The 19,924-nt window shown below is 37.8% G+C and overlaps 1 long non-coding RNA gene across 1 annotated transcript; it reads left to right on the top strand.

Moving 5' to 3' along the window:
- Positions 1 to 7,977: 7,977 nt before the first annotated feature.
- Positions 7,978 to 10,415, top strand: LOC130139761 (uncharacterized). Its single transcript, XR_008817854.1, has 2 exons — positions 7,978 to 8,150; positions 10,105 to 10,415. It is a non-coding gene; the product is annotated as an uncharacterized LOC130139761 (long non-coding RNA).
- Positions 10,416 to 19,924: the final 9,509 nt, after the last annotated feature.

Genomic DNA, 19,924 nt, shown 5'->3' with positions numbered 1-19,924 from the left:
GCAAGGCTTTTAAATTAAACTCCAATGGAGAAACTCTTCTTTTACAAACTGATATTTCCAAAGCCAATATTACCATTCCTAAAACCATTCCGTGGAATCAAATAACACTCCCTGACCAATGGGAATTAGAAAATCAAATTCCCAAACGAGTTATTCAAAATTCTGATCCCACTAATATCATCCAACATCCTGAAGGAAAAGTAACTATACAATTCTCTAGAAGATTTGTTGATATTCCTAGGAGGTCTTGTGACATCAGATCAATTCCTTCTTGGCATTCCACCTCTTCTCGTAGATTTGTAGACTATGTCCCTAATATCACTTTGAATAATCCTGAGGAAGCATCTGCAAGTCCTCCTCCCCTTCCAAATATCAGCGGGATAGATAACAGGTCAGGAATCTCCAGGCCAGTCTATCAACACTCTCACACTCCTCATTTTCCTTATCCGACTCCTTTTGAAATGGAAGATCCTAAGATCAATGTTTTAGAATTAACTTTTGAGCCAAATAAAATACTTTTAAATAAAGAATTCAATTCTTTTGAAAATAAGCAAATCAGAGATTGGTTCTTTAAAAATTTTGGACAACAAGCAATACAAATCAAAAAGGAATACTATGATTACATGTACCAACATGAAATCCAATTATTCTTCTTTGATTGGTTTGAAAATGAATTTATGAAAGAAAAACATATTTTTGTTTTAGACCAATTTTATAGGTGGAAATTAGACAATGACCAAATCATTGAATCCAATCATCCTCCCCTTCGAAAAATAAAATTTGAACATCGAGAAAATGAAATTATATCCTCCCCTTCGAAAAATAAAATTTGAACATCGAGAAAATAAAATTATAGCTTGTCCTTTCAAAATGGCTTCTGAAATAAATGGCATAGGTATCAAAAAGATTGTTGAGCAAAATAACTTTTCAAATCAACATCTTTACACCGTAGGAAAACAATTAGATAGAATAGAATGCTCAATCCAAATCCCTTCTTCTTCAAAAACAATTTCTAAAACAAAGGATTTAAAACCACCTCTCTTCAAGAATTTTGAAATTCCAAAAAATCCTAGCATTGAATTTGCTACCGCCTTGGAGGATAGAAGAAAACTCCTCGAAGGAAAAGTAGTTTTAAATTCTAAAAATCCTTTAATTTTAGATACTCCTCTAATACAAAACCTGAGTGTCAAAGACACTCTTGATTGTATTGAATCTTCTAACCAAATTAATCTTTTGGATAAATCTGATACTGAATCAATTCCTGAGGTAAACCGAATTACTTGGAAAAATCCCCAAAAATTATATTATTCTCGTGCGACCCCTCCTGATATTTTTACAGAAGAATCCTTTTTAAAAACTCAGAACAAATATTCTTCTAATTCTATTTATGAATGGAATATAGATGATATTTCTGAACAAAATCTCATAAATATTTTGACTCGAATGGTTATGCTCGTTAATACTTATAAAACCATTCCAGACACTTCCGACCATTCTGTTGCCTACCTTTTAATAGCTGGTTTTACCGGACAATTAAAAAGATGGTGGGACAATTATCTAATTGAAGAGCAAAGAAATCAAATTCTTAATGCTCACAAATTAGATGATTTTGGTCAAAGAATAGTTGATGAAAATAATCAACCTATTCAGGATGCTGTCAATACTTTAATATTTTCTATATCTCAGCATTTTCTAGGAGATCCATCTCATATACGTAATAAGTATCAAGATCTCTTATCTAATATGAAATGCAGATCTTTAGGAGAATTTTGAGAATATAAAGAAGTCTTTTTACAAAGAGTTTTCTTAAGAACATATTGTAATCAACCTTTTTGGAAAGAAAAGTTTCTAGCCGGTCTACCAAAACTCATAGGGGAACAAGTTCGCAATAAGATAAGAGAAGAATATGAAAACCAGATTCCATATGACCATCTTTCTTACGGTGAATTGACCTCTTATGTTTATAAAATAGGTACACAAATGTGCACCAACATTCGCCTTCAAAAGCAAATTAAAAAGGAACAAAAACTCTCTAACAAGGGATTAGGAGATTTATGTGCCCAGTATGATCCATCTTTTAAAACTTTTGAAAAGTCAAAATGTCCAGGAAAATGTTTTTCTAAATAAAAGGACCAAAAGAAATCTTATAAAAAACCCTATAAGAAAAAATTTAATAAAAAATTTTCTAAGAAAAAAGAAGATGAAAGTTTTGATAAAACAAAGAGACCAAGAAAAAATTTTAAAACCATTACTTGTTACAATTGTGGCAAAAAAGGTCATACTTCTAGATATTGTAAAATCAGCAAAAAGGTAAATGAGTTAGATTTAGACGAAGAAATTATCAATCAACTCAACCAAATAATGGCTGAGTCTGACAGTAGTTCTTCTGATGAATCTAATTTTGAAAAAGGTATTCAGGTTTGTCATTTAGAAACCTCTTCATCAACTTCAAAAAGTGAAGATGAAGAAGTCACCAATTTTGAAATAAATATTCTAACAAAAGAAGAAGAAATTCCTTTGCAAACTATTGATCAAATCACTGATCCGAAAACAAAAATAAAATATTTGAATAATTTCCAAAATCCCAAACCAGATTACCATACAAATACTCCTTACAATATTTCTACTATACTCAATAAAGGAAAGAAAACAAAATTTGAACCAATTTCTATAAGTGACCTTAATCACGAAATAAATAAACAAAAACAAGAAATTCAAGAACTCAAAATAGCCCAATTGAAAATGCAACAAAAAATTTTTGATATCAAAACAAAATCTTTAAAATGAAAATAAAAAGAAGGAGATTTTGAAGAAAATGAGATTTCTGAACTTCCTTCTCCCTCTAACAATAATTTCCTTTTGATGCTTTCTGAAATAACAACCAGAAAATGGTTAATTAATATTACTATAAAAGTCAATAATGAATTCATTTTGGAAACAATAGCCCTCTTTGATACTGGCACAGATCTTAATTGTATAAAAGAAGGTCTTATACCAACTAAGTATTTTGAAAATACCTCCCAGTCTCTCAAATCGACATCAGGAAATAAATTAAATATAAGTTACAAAATTCCTGAAGCTGAAGTTGTGAAAGACCAAATTTCTTATAAAACTCCAATTCTTCTTGTCAAAGACATCAAACAAAATATTATTTTAGGAACACCTTTTATTGGTTTAATGCAACCTTTTAAAGTTTCTAACAAAGGAATAGAAACTAAGACTTTGGGCAAGAAAATATGTTTTGATTTCATTTCAAAACCTCAAACCAGAAATTTAAACCCTCTTCAAGAACATTTTATTTTTGAAATAAATTGTATTATTCAAGAAAAAGAAACCCATCTTCAATTTTTAAAAGAAGATCTTGAATACAAAAAGATTGACAAAAATCTATCTGAACCAAATCTTCAAAAAAGGATTTCCAGTCTTGAAAATCAAATCAGAAATTTCATATGTTCAACTATTCCCAATGCTTTTTGGTCAAGAAAATGTTATATAGTTGATTTACCTTATGAATCAGAATTCTCTGAAAAAGACATTCCTACTAAAGCTAGACCTTATCAAATGAATCACGAAGTTTTAAATTTCTGTCAAAAAGAAATAAAAGAACTTCTCGAAAAGGAAGCTTATTAGGAAAAGCCAATCCCCTTGGAGTTGCTCAGCTTTCTATGTCAACAAAAATGCTGAACTAGAAAGAGGAGTTCCACAATTGGTAATAAACTATAAACCTTTAAATATAACTTTAAAATGGATAAGGTATCCAATACCTAATAAAAAGGATTTGTTGAATAGACTTCATGATACAAAAGTATTTTCGAAATTTGACATGAAATCAGGTTTTTGGCAGATTCAAATTAGCGAAAAGGACAGGTACAAGACAACCTTTACTGTTCCTTTTGGCCAATATGAATGGAATGTCATGTCTTTTGAATTAAAAAATGACCCTTCTGAATTCCAAAGGATACTGAATAACATTTTAATTCTTGTTCTGATTACATTATAGTTTACATAGATGATGTTTTAATATTCTCTACATCCATAGAAAAACACTTTAAACATGTCAATCATTTTATCAATATTGTGAAAAAGAATGGATTGGTAGTCTCACCTACTAAAATATCCCTTTTCAAAACAAAGATACGTTTCCTAGGATATTACATCCACCTAGTGACTATCATACCCATTGAAAGGTCAATAATATTTTCTGAAAAATTTCCTGATGAAATTAGAGATAAAAACCAATTGCAAAGATTTCTTGGTAGTTTAAATTATATTATTGATTTCTTTCCTCGCATCAACATCATTTGCAAACCACTCCATCATAGACTTAAAAAAGATCCTCCATCCTAGACTCAGGTTCATACTGATATTGTGAAACAAATCAAGCGTATTGTTAAGGAAATTCCTTATTTACATCTTGCTGATCCATTTGCTTATAAAATTGTTGAAACTGATGCTTCTGAAATTGGATATGGGGGAATTCTAAAACAATCAAAAGACAATAAAGAACAAATTGTTCAATTTGTCTCCAAACACTGGAATGATTGTCAAAAGAATTACTCCACTATCAAAAAGGAAATTCTTGCTATTGTACTTTCTATTTCTAAATTCCAAGGAGATCTTTTAAATAAAAAATTTCTATTAAGAATAAATTGCAAATCTGCAAAAGATATTTTGCAAAAAGATGTTCAAAATATTGCTTCTAAACAAATATTTGCCAAATGGCAAGCGATTCTATCTGTTTTTTATTTTGATATAGAATTTATAAATGGTTCTTCAAATTCTCTTCCAGAAGAGAATTTTTACAGAGAAAATGCCTCTCAAAACTCCCAACAAGCCCACCAGGAGAGACAAAGGCAAAGAAATTGCCGAAACATCCTCAGAGAAAGAGTCTTATGGCCTAACCAACATCAGGAGTTGGCTTCAAGCAACTCAACCATCATTAAATATTACCACTATTTCTAATTAAGTCAAATAAGAACTAGATACTCTCTTTGATATTACTAAAATATCTCACGAAGAAGCCTTATAACTTCTCCAACAGGCCTTCAATAACCAGCCTCAACCTTCAATAGCAATGGTAAGTTCTGTCCTTCTCCCATAGCTACTCAAAAAGCAATGGGAAAAAGAATTTCTAGTGAGGTGGTTATTCAATCAGCTCAGGCAACCCCTCCAAAATCCAAATTCTTTCATAAAACAATATTTCAAAATGTTGGCAATGTAGAAAATGGATTTTATAATGAAGATCCATACCTCTTTGCAAAATACGTTTTCTAAAAATTTTAATTATACTCCACATGATATTTATAAAACAATGGAGTTTTATGAAAAAAATCCTAACGGAAACAAAATCTGTCACTTTTCGACACTTTTCTGGTAAATGTCATATTAATTACTCCACAGCCAGAATTCATAGGGTCATTCACCTTTCCCATTGGAAGCCCAATCCTTTAACCTTGAAAAAATTTGATATCAAGATGACTAAATCTTTACCATACAGATCATCTTTCTCATACTTTGACTACCAACAAGCTTGGTGGAATACCTTCCGGAGAAAAAATGCCAACAATTCTCATACGTGGCTATTTTTCTTCGAAGATTTTGATATTAAACAAGTTCCATACTGGTTCATCCGATGGTGGGAACATCTTGGACCTATTGATGAAATACTTCACTCAAAAATCCAACCCAGTTACGAACTTTTTCTCAGCAAATTTAATCCCCTTCCATATGAGAAAAATTTCCCCAAATTTATGCTCTTTTTCTATCACTTCGGAGTATTGTGGGTACTAGGCTGGCATTTTGATTACCGCAAATCTATTGACAAAGGCACCCCCATTTTAATAAGACGTTTCAAAGTCAAATGGTGGGATGGTTTCAAGTTCTTCGATAGAGTTACTGAACAAGCTGTTACCCAATGGCTTATTTCTAGAGGTTATGTTCCTTTAAATTCTAATGATATCACTCCATTTCTACATGATAAAGGATTTGTTCTGTCAAAACTAGCATCTGCTAAGTCTCATCAGTAATTAGCAGGAATGCTAAAATAGGCCCTTTCTCAAATTGAAGATTCAGGTTCCTCTCACTCTCATCATAGTGGAAATTCCAACGAAGATGATTGTTATGGAATCCCTGGTATACCGTGCATTCCATGGGGCGATCATGAAGAAGAAGAAGAAAATTCCCCTAAGGATCCCCCTGAAGATTTGTCTAGACTTTGAATAATTTCTATCATTGTGAAAGACAGAAGGCACCGAAAGAAGACTATCCTTTTGTTCTCTTTTATAACTTTCATAATTACGTCTGTTCACTGTAACACTGTGCACTTTCTTCTGCTTACTACAGTACCACTCGTGCACTTTCTACTCCTTCTGTTCTGCTAGCCCCTCTCTTGCTAAAACGTCGAACTCGATCGTGGCTAACCACTTTGGAAAAAGATTTTCCTCTTGTTCAGCTCTTACTAGGCCGAATGCTGCTAAAAATTCATCTTCAACTTCCTCTACTTGTTCTGCTCCAATTGTTGATGTACCTTCTGCTCCAATTTTTCCAAAGTTGATCAGTGCTTGCTCCTCTGGAAGAGCATGTAGATCTTCCCCTTGTTGATCAACTCCAAGAAGCAGTTCTACTAGCCCAAATAACACTTGAAACCGATTCATTTCCTCAGCATTGAGGTTTTTGCAAATGGAGATGCCAATCCCCATTTCTAGGAGCTCGGACGGTGTTTCTTTATTCTATTTATGGTTTGGTCGACAATCTTATAAACTTTAAGACAGTGACGACAGCGCTACCACAAGCCAATGACATCAGCGTGGTTCCATGCTACATGCTGCCCGACCATCTTACCTACAAGCATAGAGAACAGAGTAAATGTAACAGTCTGAATTTTCGATCCTTTTTCCCGGGATATAGGAAATGAATTTGACCAATGCGCTATAGTGAGATCTCACCCGGGAACCGCGCATTCTCGGGATGCTAACCTTAGGGGTAGGGCCATTACGGGATTGAGTTCGCACGACCAAAGAACTCGACCTGGGTTCGATCTTCGACTATATGGATTGACGAGGGAATGTTTTGAGCCAACCGAGACCGGTCTATTTGATTGATCGTGTCCGAAGGGCACTAGTGACAGACCCTCGCAATTATATGACGATCGAGGTCGCCTTGGTTCGAGCAAACTTAAACGTGATTTGACTTAGTGTCGGTCACGGGTCGAGAGCGCGTAATCCTAATGAGCCACCCGTTAGCAAGAGACAAGCTAAAGTCGCGATTGGTCAATTTTAGTCATTTATTGGAATTCGGGCCCTGGAATCGAGAATTTTGAAAGTGACAATTTTGAGCGGCCGATGACGTTTTCGGCTTGGCCAACCTTGGGGCCACCCATTTCTGCAAAAAAATAGATTTCGGTCCGGGGCCGGAAAAATTACGGTTTTGCCCCTGTGGACACCGATGTTGGATTTTGAGGTCGTTTGAGGTTATTTTTCGAGGCCAAGGTCATTTTAGAGTGGCCACGCATATTTGGAGTGGTTACGGCTAAAAATTAGAATTTCGACAAAAATTGGAAAAATAATATTATTTTATTCCCGGAACTTCGCAGTCGATTTTCGAGGACTTAGAAAGTGAATTTCGCGATTCTGACGCCATATTATGTTGGCCACGCACATATGGAACACGTATGTGCGAAAATTGGAATTTCGCCCCGGGACCGGAAAATTACGATTTTGCCCCTAGGCCTATTTTTGGGTATTCCGAATTTTGGGAATTTTGGAAATTGAATTTGGAGATTATTTGTGGATGAATATCAGCCCCAAAATATTGGACCAAAACGCCCTTAGATATTTTGGTTTGGAGCAATGTGGACCAAGTATTAGAGGGGCAAAATTGGAATTAAGGGAAAAGTTGGTCAAAGTTATTATTGCCCTTTCTCTCTCTCCTCCCATTCTCTCTCCCCCATTTTTCATTCCAGTCGGCAGCCCCCCCCCCCCCCCCAACAGAGAACTCTCTCCCTCTCTCCCTCACCAAAAATCCTCTCATCTCTCTCTCGGCCTTGGACCGCCGATCATCGCCGGAGCATCGCCGGAGCAAGCCGCCACCGCCGATCGCCGCCGGCCAGCCATTCCCCCTTGCCGCTCTAGCCGAGTTAGTCTAGAGTTCGGGTAAGTCGCGATCTAATCCCTATTTAGGACGTCGGGTATTTTCGGACTCGTCGGGTATGGTTTAGAGGATTTAGAGGTTGATTAAGGTGTCGATAATGGTTTTTGATGGTTGATCGTGGTTATTGGTGGCTGATCATGACTATTAGCGGTTGTTGCGGGTTGGATTAGACGTCGGGAAATGAGTTTAGGCGGTTGGAATTCGGTAGAAATCGGTTCGGGTTTGAATCCGTGAGGTTCGGGGTGAATCGCGGATTCATGGTTACTGTACCCGCTCGGTTTACTATTTTTGTAGAGAGTTTTGTGGGCCGAATTTGAAGAAGGTTTATTCATGAAAGTTGTTCACAACATCTTGAGGTATAACATACTTTAATTTGGGAATTTTTAGAAATCATTTGATGCCATTCGGAAGTCCATCTTTGGACCGAAATAAAACTGCCCGATTTACTGTTCACCCGACCTTCGGGTCTTTTCGAATTTTTATAAATTTTTCCAGGCCTATTTTCAAAATACTTCCTTCACAAAATTTGTTGGGGACATTCTTGGCTATAACATATAAAAATTTAAAATCTTTTCAAGGTGATTTGGGTGTTGAAATAAATGTATTTTGAGGAAAAAATATTCTGTTGGAGCAAACTGATTTTGGTCTGATTTCAAGGGACAAAAAGGCATGGTTACAGTTTGAACCGGATTTCGTGTTCTTCATAAGAAATGTTTATCGGGATGTGTTTTGTGACATATCCAAAATTGAGAATTTTTGGAGTTCTTTTACTATTTATTTTGATGGGATTTCGGTCACTGTATAAACTGCCCAATTTTACCCCGATTCTTTGGATGTTCGTTTTTATGAGCGGAATGGTGGGGGTGTCGAGGTTGAATGGTTGCTGCCCTTGTGGTGGGAATTGAGCCTGAATGTGTGTTTGAATGTGGATTGGTGATATGCCGTGTGTGTTTGGCCGTGAGATGTGGTGGTGTGATAGTACATTCGCGTATTGTATTCGCGTGCCAAGAATGTGTGATTGGGTGGCGTGGTCGTGTGACGAGAATGTGAAATTGTGAAATGTGTGTGAGGTGTGCGTGTTTGGCAGTGTGTAGGTGTGGCCGTGTGACAAATGTGGTTTGAGTGGAACGAAGGTACTGGAATGTAGGATTGGTTTGAAAGGTGAGACCCTGAGGCGTGTACGTTTACGCGGGGTGAGGTCCGTCCTGAGGCGTGTACGTTTACGCGGGACGATGCCGTCCCTGACGAGGTGACGATGCCCGGCCCGACGGGGTGACGATGCCTGACGTGGTCAGAAGACCGTTGGCCTGATGCGTTTTACGCGGGCGCGGTAGAAGGAAAGTGTGTGTAGGATTCCGTCTTGAGGCGTGTTCGTTTACGCGGGACGATGCCGTCCCTGACGAGGTGACGATGCCCGGCCCGACGGGGTGTCGATGCCTGACGAGGTCAGAAGACCGTTGGCCTGATGCGTTTTACGCGGGCGCGGTAGTGGTGGAAAGGTTGAGAACGAGCGGGATTTGGCAAGACGAGTGAGAGGATTGTGAAAGTGATGCATGGTGTGAGTTAGTGTGCGAGTGTGTTTGTATCGCGTGATGCAGTGCGCGATTATGGGGTAAAATCTGCTAGGTATGGTATGGGACGTGCCCAAGTAGGTTTTGCTTTATAATCGAGGCACGCGCGCGGCTGTGATGTACTGCTGTGGTATGATTGGCACGTGTATTGATATGTGGAAAGTGTGTGATGGCATGTGTGCAAGAATTGTATGTTGGGATTGTGGGCTAACGTGCATGGTGCGTATGCAGAGAGTCCAGGTATGTGTGAATGTTCGATTGCTGGTTGTGTGGTTGTTTGGTTGCACGTTTGGATGTGTCTGGAATTACGTGATAGCCTAGGTGGGGCTTAGGTTGTGACTTATTGAGATGTGATCTCATGGTTGTTTCAACCAAACCATTTCAGAGCCTCTGCCTGAATGTCGATTTTGAGGTCGACTCGGAGTCGTCAGGTGAGCAGACAGCTGCGGAGGATTCAGGTGGTGATGCCGAGGACAGTGAGTCAGAGTGGACGCCTTCGAGAGGGCGTAGGGGATAGTTCTGGGAGGAGGATGCGCCCCATTTTTGGATAGTGCTGACCTAGAGAGCTGATCCTGATATTTTGGTGGTTTGGAGTTTATAGTTCGGTGTGCTTATAAATTATTTTGTGGTTTGTATTGGCGGATGATGTAAATATTTGAAAGTGTAATATATGCTTGGTGGTTTGATGATTTGTTCCTTCCTGGTGTTCTCCAATTTTAATGTCCGGGATTTTTGATTGCTTCCGCCGCGAGTTAACTCTGATGGATCGTTGGGTCGGCGACGTTATTCCTGGGACGTCGCACTCTGTTCGACCGGAGGTGGGATGTCGCGGGCTCGACGGGGGTTCGGGGCGTGACAGTAAACCACAAATACTAAAGTGAACCGACCGACACTAAACTTATTGCCGGTCACTAGTTGTTATGATTTCTATTTGCCCTTATTTCTCCTTCGCGTCATGACCTTCAGTCATCTTCTTCACCGAGACGCCACCCAAATTGGTATCATCAGAAATCTCTGGATCTCGGTGTGAACTTCCGTGAAGAATAGTTTCCAGATTTTGAATACACAAATTTATAAAAATCGAAGAATACATGATGGTCGGTCAAAAACTCATCTATCACAAGAACTGAGCCTAGATGACGACGCTAATCGTCCTAACCTAACATATTTGGAATTTTATGAAAATGTTACAATGGATAGATCTAGATATCTCTTACAACTTTCATGAAGAAAGTTTTCTCAAATAACAAACACGAAAAATCAAAAAAATCAGCAAACCGAGCGAGGTCATTCAGTAGCACATAAGAACATAACACAACATGATCATTCCAAATTCTGATCTCAACTTTTGAAAAGGTTTTGACCTAGTAAAAGATGTCTATTCAAGACAAGCAACCTATCAAATCGAAACTTAAGACGTATTCTACGACTTTCTAGTTCATCACTTTGAAAGATTCTAACATTTTTGAAGTTAAATCATCATCACAAGCAGACTGACCATCAAGATCAGAGAATGATAGATTTGAACTCACCTTGTATAACGATACTTTGATGCACAATCGAACGATCCGACCTCCATATTCAGCTCAAGGACACCACAGAGAAGCCTCGGAAAGCTTGACGATCCACTAAGAACAAAAATGAGAATCAAGCCGGTTTACTCAAATAAGCGATCAATGACAAATCAAATGAAAGTAGGTGTTCCGGTGGCTGTTCGGAGAGGTTCCGGCCACCATGGCGTCAAGATGAGTGAGAGGGAGCTAGTCGCAAGCTTCGGACCGCCAAAAGGATCGCCGGAATCGCCGCGAAAATCAGCTGGAATACACACTAGCAATGGCGCCGGTGATTGAGCCGAGAAGAAAAAGGACCAGATCGGGGAGCTCCAGCCACCAACAGCGGTGGCTGAGCTTGCAACCGGCCCTTGGACACCAAGAGGGATGCCAGTGAGGCGGCGGTGTGCCGGGAACCGGTCGGCAAGCGATCGAACCGAGCGAGGGAGTGACCAGCCGAGAGAAAGAAGAAGAGAGAGAGTGAGAGAGAGATTGAGTTTTAGAGAGAGAAACTAGATCTGAAAAATGAGAGTTCCCCCCATTTTTTGGAGGGAAAAAAGCTTATATACCTCCCCTAATTTTGAATTCTAACCCTTAGATCAATATAATGGCCCAGAATGCTTCCTTAATGATTAAGAATATTCCTTAGGGGCTAAAGATAGGTGACATGGCATTATGAATGGCCATGATCTATTCTAAATGAATAGCCGTAATTGATTTGCTTAACTTCTAAGTAATTTGCTTAATCCTTAAGTAAAAGCATTTTAGTAATTTTCACCTAGGGGCATTTTCGTAATTTCCAATGCATGAGAAAGAGAGAGGCCACTGGCCATGCCTTGGGCCGACCTGGGATGGCCAGGAACCGGCCAATGGTGGCCAAAAAGAGGCCATCACGCCGGCCAACCGATCGGACCGGCTCGGGCCGGTCGGGCCGATCGGACCGGCTCGGGCCGGTCGGGCCGATCGAGCTGGTCAAACCGATCAAGCCAATTCAGGCTGGCTCGTGCTGGCTTGGGCCAGTTCTACCTGGTTCGGTTTATCTTTTCAAAATTTATTTTATGCAATTAAACCCAATTTACGCTTCGGATGACTAAATTGTAAAGAATTTTACCTTATTAGCCAATTTGTGAGCCAAATCAGAATAATCTACTCAAACCCGATCGATTAAGCTTAGCCCAATTCATTCCCAATGTCCAATTGGTTAAGTTTGTCCAATTTTCAACATGGGTAATGCCAATTCCTTCTCAATTGACTTGTTTTGCACAAAATTGGGGATTTTCATCAATTGGTGCAATTTGTGGAATTTTTATCCCTAATTGGCAAAATTAATTCTAATTAAAGCTAATTGATTCAAAGAATGATCAATTGATTCAATTAGTTAGACTTGAAACCTTCCAATATGTTCAAATTGCTGTTTACGCAATGACTTGATTTAGACCCAAAAAGGAATTAAAGTCTAATCGTCAAATTGGAGCTCAATTCATCAAATTGAACACTAGATTAGAATGGGTCAAATCAAATTGTACCAATTTAGCTTGATTTAGCAAGCTATCAATTGGTTAAATTGATCAAATTGACTTGAATTCATGTGAATTTCTCAAAATTGATGCCGGATTTGAGTTTCATATAAGAAAATGGACTTATTGATGGCTTGAACACTCTATTCATGAAGAATCGATTGGGATCACTCATTAGGGCCTAAATTGGGGGTTTTCATCCTTTGCTTGGAATTTTCAAATTGATTTGAAAATTAAATGCAATAGGACCTCTAGATCAAATGTCGTCAAGGAAACTATCCTAAAAGATAAATAGAAATGAAGTAATTTCATTTTTAGCCGATTTGAACCAAATTTTGAAAATTGGGGAAAAGATTATTTTAAACCGATTTTTGTAAAATTGATGATGCCAAAGTGAAATTAAGCTAAAATGGGTTAATTTAGGGGTTTTGAAATTTTTGAATTTTTATTTTGACAAAGTGTTAGACCAAATGTCAACATTTTAGTGATTTGTCGCTAAAATTTCAATTAACGGGTCGAACTTTGAATTTTTTGTGAAATTGATGGTGCAAAAATGAAATTGACACTATTTTGGGATTTTTCATGCAAAAATTCAAATTTTGACTTTGAGTTTACTTTTTGTCAAAGTTTGACTAAAAAGTCAACTCTTTAACTTTTTGACATCGAAATGGAAAAAGCTAGAAAATGAATGGCTAACGCTAATTCAAATGCTAAATGACTCTTTATGGATGAGGATTGAGCTCCATCGCGATCGAAAACCCTAATATCAAGATTTTTTACATTTATAGCGCATAAACTAAAAATCAGGTGTCAACAAGCGAAAGTCAGAATTATGTGTTTTCTAACTAAAATTTACAAATATGCAATAACATACCGCTAGCACGATAAATGTTAGATGACGACAGGGGAAGAATCGCGCCAATTTCATTGTTGAATGCTACTGGCGACTCCGAAAGAGGAGACGAAGCTTCAACCTGTTGTTGTGCTGATGGCCCGTTTGGAAGACCTTCCTCCTGCTGTTCTGCTAGCCCCTCTCTTGCTAAAACGTTGAACTCGATCACAGCTTACCCCTCTGGAAAAAGATTTTCCTCTTGCTTAGCTCCTGCTAGGCCGAATGCTACTAAAAACTCATCTTCAACTTCCTCTACTTATTTTGCTCAAATTGCTGCTGGACCCCTGCTCCAATTTCTCCAAAGTTTATCGGTGCTTACTCATCTAGAAGAGCATGTAGATCTTCCCCTTGTTGATCAGCTCCTGGAGGCGGTTCTACTAGCCCAAATAACACTTGAAACATATTCATTTCCTCAGCATTGAGGTTTTCACAAATGGAGATGCCAATCCCCGTTTCTAGGAGCCCGGACAGGTGTTTCTTTATTCTATTTATGGTTTGGCCGACAATCTTATAAACTTTAAGACAGTGACAACAGCGCCACCACAAGCCAATAACATCAGCGTGTGGTTCTATGCTATATGCCGCCTGACCATCTTACCTACAAGCATAGAGAACAGAGTAAACCACAAATACTAGAGTGAACCAACCGACACTAAACCTATTGCCGGTCACTAGTTGTTGCGATTTCTATTTGCCCTTATTTCTCCTTTGCGTCATGACCTTCAGTCGTCTTCTTCACCGAGACGCCACCCATTATTTCCAGACGAGCTCACATTCTATCCACGAGTAATTTGATAGCCATTTGAGGTTATACCTGCTAATTCCTTCGGTCCAAGATTTATACTTGAACTTTTTCGTTGCTTATATCTGCCTCCTGAGCTTTGGTTTGTATTCCGCTCATCTCTGCTTAAAATAAAACTCTCCTTTCAAATACAGCATGCTCCTTCTTATGCTTGTAAAAACTACCTCATGTGACAGAGTCATCAATGTGAGACTGTATATGGATATGTTTGTGAGACTCTCAAGCATATCCCTATAACAGGCCAAGGCATCAAATTTGTGGAAAAGGTTGATGGATTTAAGGAAGATAAATGAAACCACACAATGAGGGGAGCCTGTGTAAAAGTATATGGAATTGAGGTATGAATTTTAGGGGAGTGGTCATGCTATCTTGATCATCTACTGCTTTATGAAGTAACATCTCTCTAAAAAACAATTAATAAATAACAAATAAAGAACCAGACCCATTAATCATTAGGTCCATCAAAGCCCATCACTTCAGCTCGACCCACCAAGCCTTCAAGAGCCAGTCCACTTCAGCTCCAGTTGGGCTCGACCCATTAAATCCACTAGATTACGTCTGCTTATTATTGAAATTTTTTAATCTTCCGGACACCTTGTACTAACTGAAATCGAACTGAGGACACCTCTAAATAACTTATATTGAATGTGAGATTCGTGATTCTATTTTAATTATGTACATTTGTCATATCAATTCGTGATGCTTGTAAATGTTGTTGGATGCATTGTGTCCAGAAGTATGGATTTTAGAAAACAAACAGTAGCTGCATCACTAGAATCAATGCATGTTGTTCACTATATGAATAGTGGAACATGTATGGAAGCCTTTCAGATGTGCTCAAGTGTCTACTCCCGAGCACTGAGTTTTTCTGTGCTAGATATAAAACTCAGCAAAAAAGGTCAATGAGTTCCATTGCACAACACAAAGAGAAAGTAAGTTCTCAAATTGAAAGTTCTCAAATTCAAACTACAATACTAATAATTGACGTTCATAAGCCCTTCGACTTGTTGAATCAAGTCTTTTAGCTCCAGTACTTTGCCCAAAGAGAGAGGATTTCCATTTTTAATGGCCTGCAGCACGGTCCAATAACCATCCATCATTTTCTCCAATTTGCTTTTTATATCGTTCATCCTCTCTCTCCCAGCTTGGATGACTTATTCCAACGATGATTGTAGTAATGTCATATCTTGAAGTGTGTATTCCTGAACCTATGTCAAGGGCAAGCGAAAGTTAGAATTTTGTATTTTCTAACTAAAATTTACAAAAATGCAATAACATACCGCTAGCACAATAAATGTTAGATGACGACAGGAGAAGAGTCGCGCCAATTTCATTGTTGAATGCTGCTGGCGACATCGGAAGAGGAGGCTGAGCTTCAACCTATTGTTTTGCAGTTGGCCCGTCTAGAAGACCTTCCTCCTAATGTTCTGCTGGGCCCTCTCCTGCTAAAATGTCGAACTCGATCACAGCTTTCAAATTGATCTGAAAATTAAATGCAATACGACCTCTAGATCAAATGTCGTGAAGGAAACTATCCTAAAAAATGATTAGAAATGAAGTAATTTCATTTTTGGCCGATTTAAACCAAATTCCGAAAATTGGGGAAAAGTTGATTCTAAACCGATTTTTGTGAAATTGATGATGCCAAAGTGAAATTAAGCTAAAATGAGTTGATTTAGGGGTTTTGAAATTTTTGAATTTTTTTTTGGACAAAGTGTTGACCAAAAGTCAACATTTTAGTGATTTGTCACTAAAATTTCAATTAATGGGTCAAACTTTGAATTTTTTGAAAATTGATAGTGCAAAAATGAAATTGACACTATTTTGAGGTTTTTCATGCAAAAAATCAAATTTTGACTTTGGGTTGAATTTTGATCAAAGTTTGATCAAAAAGCCAACTCTTTGACTTTGGCTCGACCCGCCAAGCCTTCAAGCGCCAGTCCACTTCAGTTCCAGTTGGGCCCGGCCCCTTAAATCCACTAGATTACATTTGCTTATTAACAAAATTTTTGAATCGTCCGGACACCTAGGACAAACTGAAATCGAACTACGGACAATTCTGAATTACGTCTATTGAACGTGAGATTCGTGATTCTATTTTAATTATGTACGTCTGCCATATGAATTCGTGATGCTTGTGAATATGAATAGCCTAAAGAATTTTTTTTTATTACAGCCCGTTCAATGAAATTCCTAACTCGGTTGTTGATGGATAGTTCTTGTTTACTTTAGCTTAGAAGAGATCACATTCTGTTCATGAGCAATTTGGTGGCCATTTGAGGTTATATTTGCCGAATCTTTGTGGTTAGCCTCCATAGGTATGTTATGTGTAAAATTTAGGTAGATAACACAAAATTATAACTTTCATTTATGCATGGGTTCAGGAACGGATGTAGTTATGACAAATAAACTTGGAAGAAGTTATCCTGGCTGGCAGAGAGAAGATGAACAAGTTAAAGAGTACATGGGAGAAAATGATGGATGGATATTGAAATCTGATGTAGGTAGAGAACAATGGAGTTCCTCTTCCTCCGTAGGAAATATTAGTGATAAAGAGTTAATCGAACAAGTTAAAGTGCTTTTCAATCTTTAGTGCTGTCGGGTAGTCTTTATTTTTATTTTGTTTTTTCCCACTTGTCCCGTGAACATTTTAGTAGTGAGTACGGTCTAAATTTGTAGCTTCAGTTTTAAGACTTACTTTGTTAAAGTGCTTCTCAGTCTTTAGTGCTGTCGACGGGCAATCTTATGGACATTTTAGTAGTGAGTATGGTCTAAATCTGTAGCTTATTAATGGAATTTCGAATAGTCCGAACACTATTAAATCTATCTGTGTTGCTAATGTCACGATTAGATATAAGGAGAAGAGCTCCCAAGAGTACTTTATATTACTCAACTTTCATATTGCCAATTGTTGGATTGCCAAATAAAGGGAGGATGGGACTCTTATTTATACTTGAACTCTTCTAATTACAGCCGTTAGATCTCTCTTTAATTTAACGGTGGAGATCTAATCTTAAGAATTATTTAGAATACAATTACCCCTACAAATATCTATGCCCTAGAAGTATCATCTAGATATTATCACTAGAAATATCTAGATAATATTCCTACAAATATCTAGACATGTACATTTACTATATTACCCTTGGAAATATCTAGATTTAAGGGCCTCTAGAAGTTTCTAAGGCTTTAGTTTGGGCTCTTGGCCCATTTCTTTGGTTTTTTGGACTTAGAATTCCTTGGTCCGTGACAAGCAAATGTGAACACCCAAGAGAAAATTTGATGTTTACAACTTGTTCTATGAAATTCCTGACTCGGTTGTCCAATGCATATAACATATCACATTCTGCCCATGAGCAATTTGGTAACCATTTGAGGTTACATTTGCTGAATCTTGCTGAATCTTCTATATATGTGTTTAACAAGTGATATGTTGTATGAATAGCCTCCATATGTGCGTTATGTTGATGTTCAATGGCCCTCTATGCATCAATAAACTGACGTTAGTTTCTACGATTATGTGGAAGCCTTGAATGTGATTTTCGTACTTATCCGAGCTCAAGTTACTGCATCTTCTTTAGTTAATTGGTACTGTGCACATACCTTGTAGACTTGTTGAATATGCTGTGAGTATGGGGGTTGACATTCGTAATAGGTGTTCATCTTGTTTCTTAAATAGAGAACATGGGACCAACTATCAGATATAAGGAATCTTGAAGTCGATAATTAGACAGAGTACCAACTGAATTATAAACTTTAAAAAGACGAGAAGTGCACATGCTGCAAGTAGCTTTATGATATATCCATTCTAAAACGGAGAACTGATAGTAACACTAACAAGTAACATGTGCACAAAAACACAAAGAAAGGGCAAGGTTGCAAAATTTGGTAAAGAGGAAGAAAGTTGATGGAAACCCGGCATATTGATTCCTGGACATTTGAAGATAAGTCATAAACTGTAACCAAGTCCTGCAGGAAATTTTTTTTCGCTAAAATAGTTCATTTTCTATGGGCTACCTTATCCTTTTTGTTTCAAGAAAATGGTCGTATATGTGGAATTGTCTTAGGCCTAATGGCCTAAAAAACTTCCACCTTTAGTTATTATCCCAATTCCACCTCCAAAAACAAACTTCCAATTTTAGGTCATGTTCCAATTCTACTCTAAATTATTTTTTGTCCCATAAAAAACCTCCAACTTTAAGTCAAATTCCAATTGTAGCGTAAATTTTTTCTCATAAAAAACCCTCAACTTTAGGTAAAGTATCAATTCTACCATAAACTTTTTTTTATCACACAAAAAGATTGGTTAATACCACGAAAAACATCAAACTGGTACACATGTGAGAAATTTACTTCAAACTAATTTTTTGACTACCAAAAATCCCAAATTGGTACACCTGTGATAATTTTACCTCAAACTAATTTTTGGAAAAAAGACACCAGAAGTGCCAAAAATTGTGTACGGCGCTCACTTTAGTGCTAAAAGTTTTCGCCGGCTCACTTAAGTGCCAAATCGGAGAAAAAACTATCACTTAAATGTCAACGGTGAGAAATTCCAGCCAAATTAATTACGTGGCCTTTATAATTATAAATTTATGCCGACGTGGAATATCATTTAAAAAAATTTCTCCACGTGGATGTCCAAAACGACATCGCATGCTCCTACGTGGCGGATTGCATCAAAACGACGTTGTTTCCTCTCCTTCACCTAGACAACGTCGCACAGCTCTGAGATCTTTTTATCTCAGACCGATCGTCGTCGACATCCTCTCGACATCACCATTGCTCATCGTCGCTCATCGTCGTCGTTGCTTGCTCAGTCGCCATTGTCCCTCGCCGTCGCATCTCTGCAACCCAGGTTTGTGATCTTCTCTCCCTGGCTCAGTTGCTGGAAAATTAGGGCTCTGAGGCGAAAATTAGGGATCCTACAGTAAAATTAGGGTTCAAAGGGCAAAATTAGGGCTCGGGAAAAAGTAGGATTGTGATTGTGGGTGGGGACTTCAATTTCTTTAATCATGGTATCATTTTCTTTCGTGGGGACGATGGTACTTGCAGCCGTGGGGACCTTAATTTGTTTGATCACAGTGATGTTGTTTAATCACATCGAATTGTTTTATCACAGTATCAACTTGCAGCCGTGGGATCCTCAATTTGTTTGATCACGGTATCAATAGTGATGTTGCAATTGTGGGTGGGGACCACAATTTGTTTAAACAATTCGATGTTGCTTTGTTTCCACTAAAAATGTATGTGCTTTCTTTTTCACTAAACGACAACAGTTGTTGACAATATGGTGATATATTTATAGCATGGGAGAACTTCAGAGTGCTTATCTCTCAAGATGGCCTAAGTCAAGAGTCAAGGGCTATACCCAAAAGAAGAACCTAACCAAGGTTAACTGGAGCACAATACAATAAGAAAAGTGCTCTGAAACAAATGACACG

Source organism: Syzygium oleosum, unplaced genomic scaffold, assembly GCF_021117445.2.
Source record: "Syzygium oleosum isolate NSW1041296 unplaced genomic scaffold, Sole_v2.1 Sole_v2.13, whole genome shotgun sequence".
Classification (NCBI taxonomy): Eukaryota; Viridiplantae; Streptophyta; class Magnoliopsida; order Myrtales; family Myrtaceae; genus Syzygium; species Syzygium oleosum.
The sequence above is the reverse complement of the archived record's forward strand: the minus strand, read 5'-3'. Positions and strand labels throughout refer to the sequence as shown.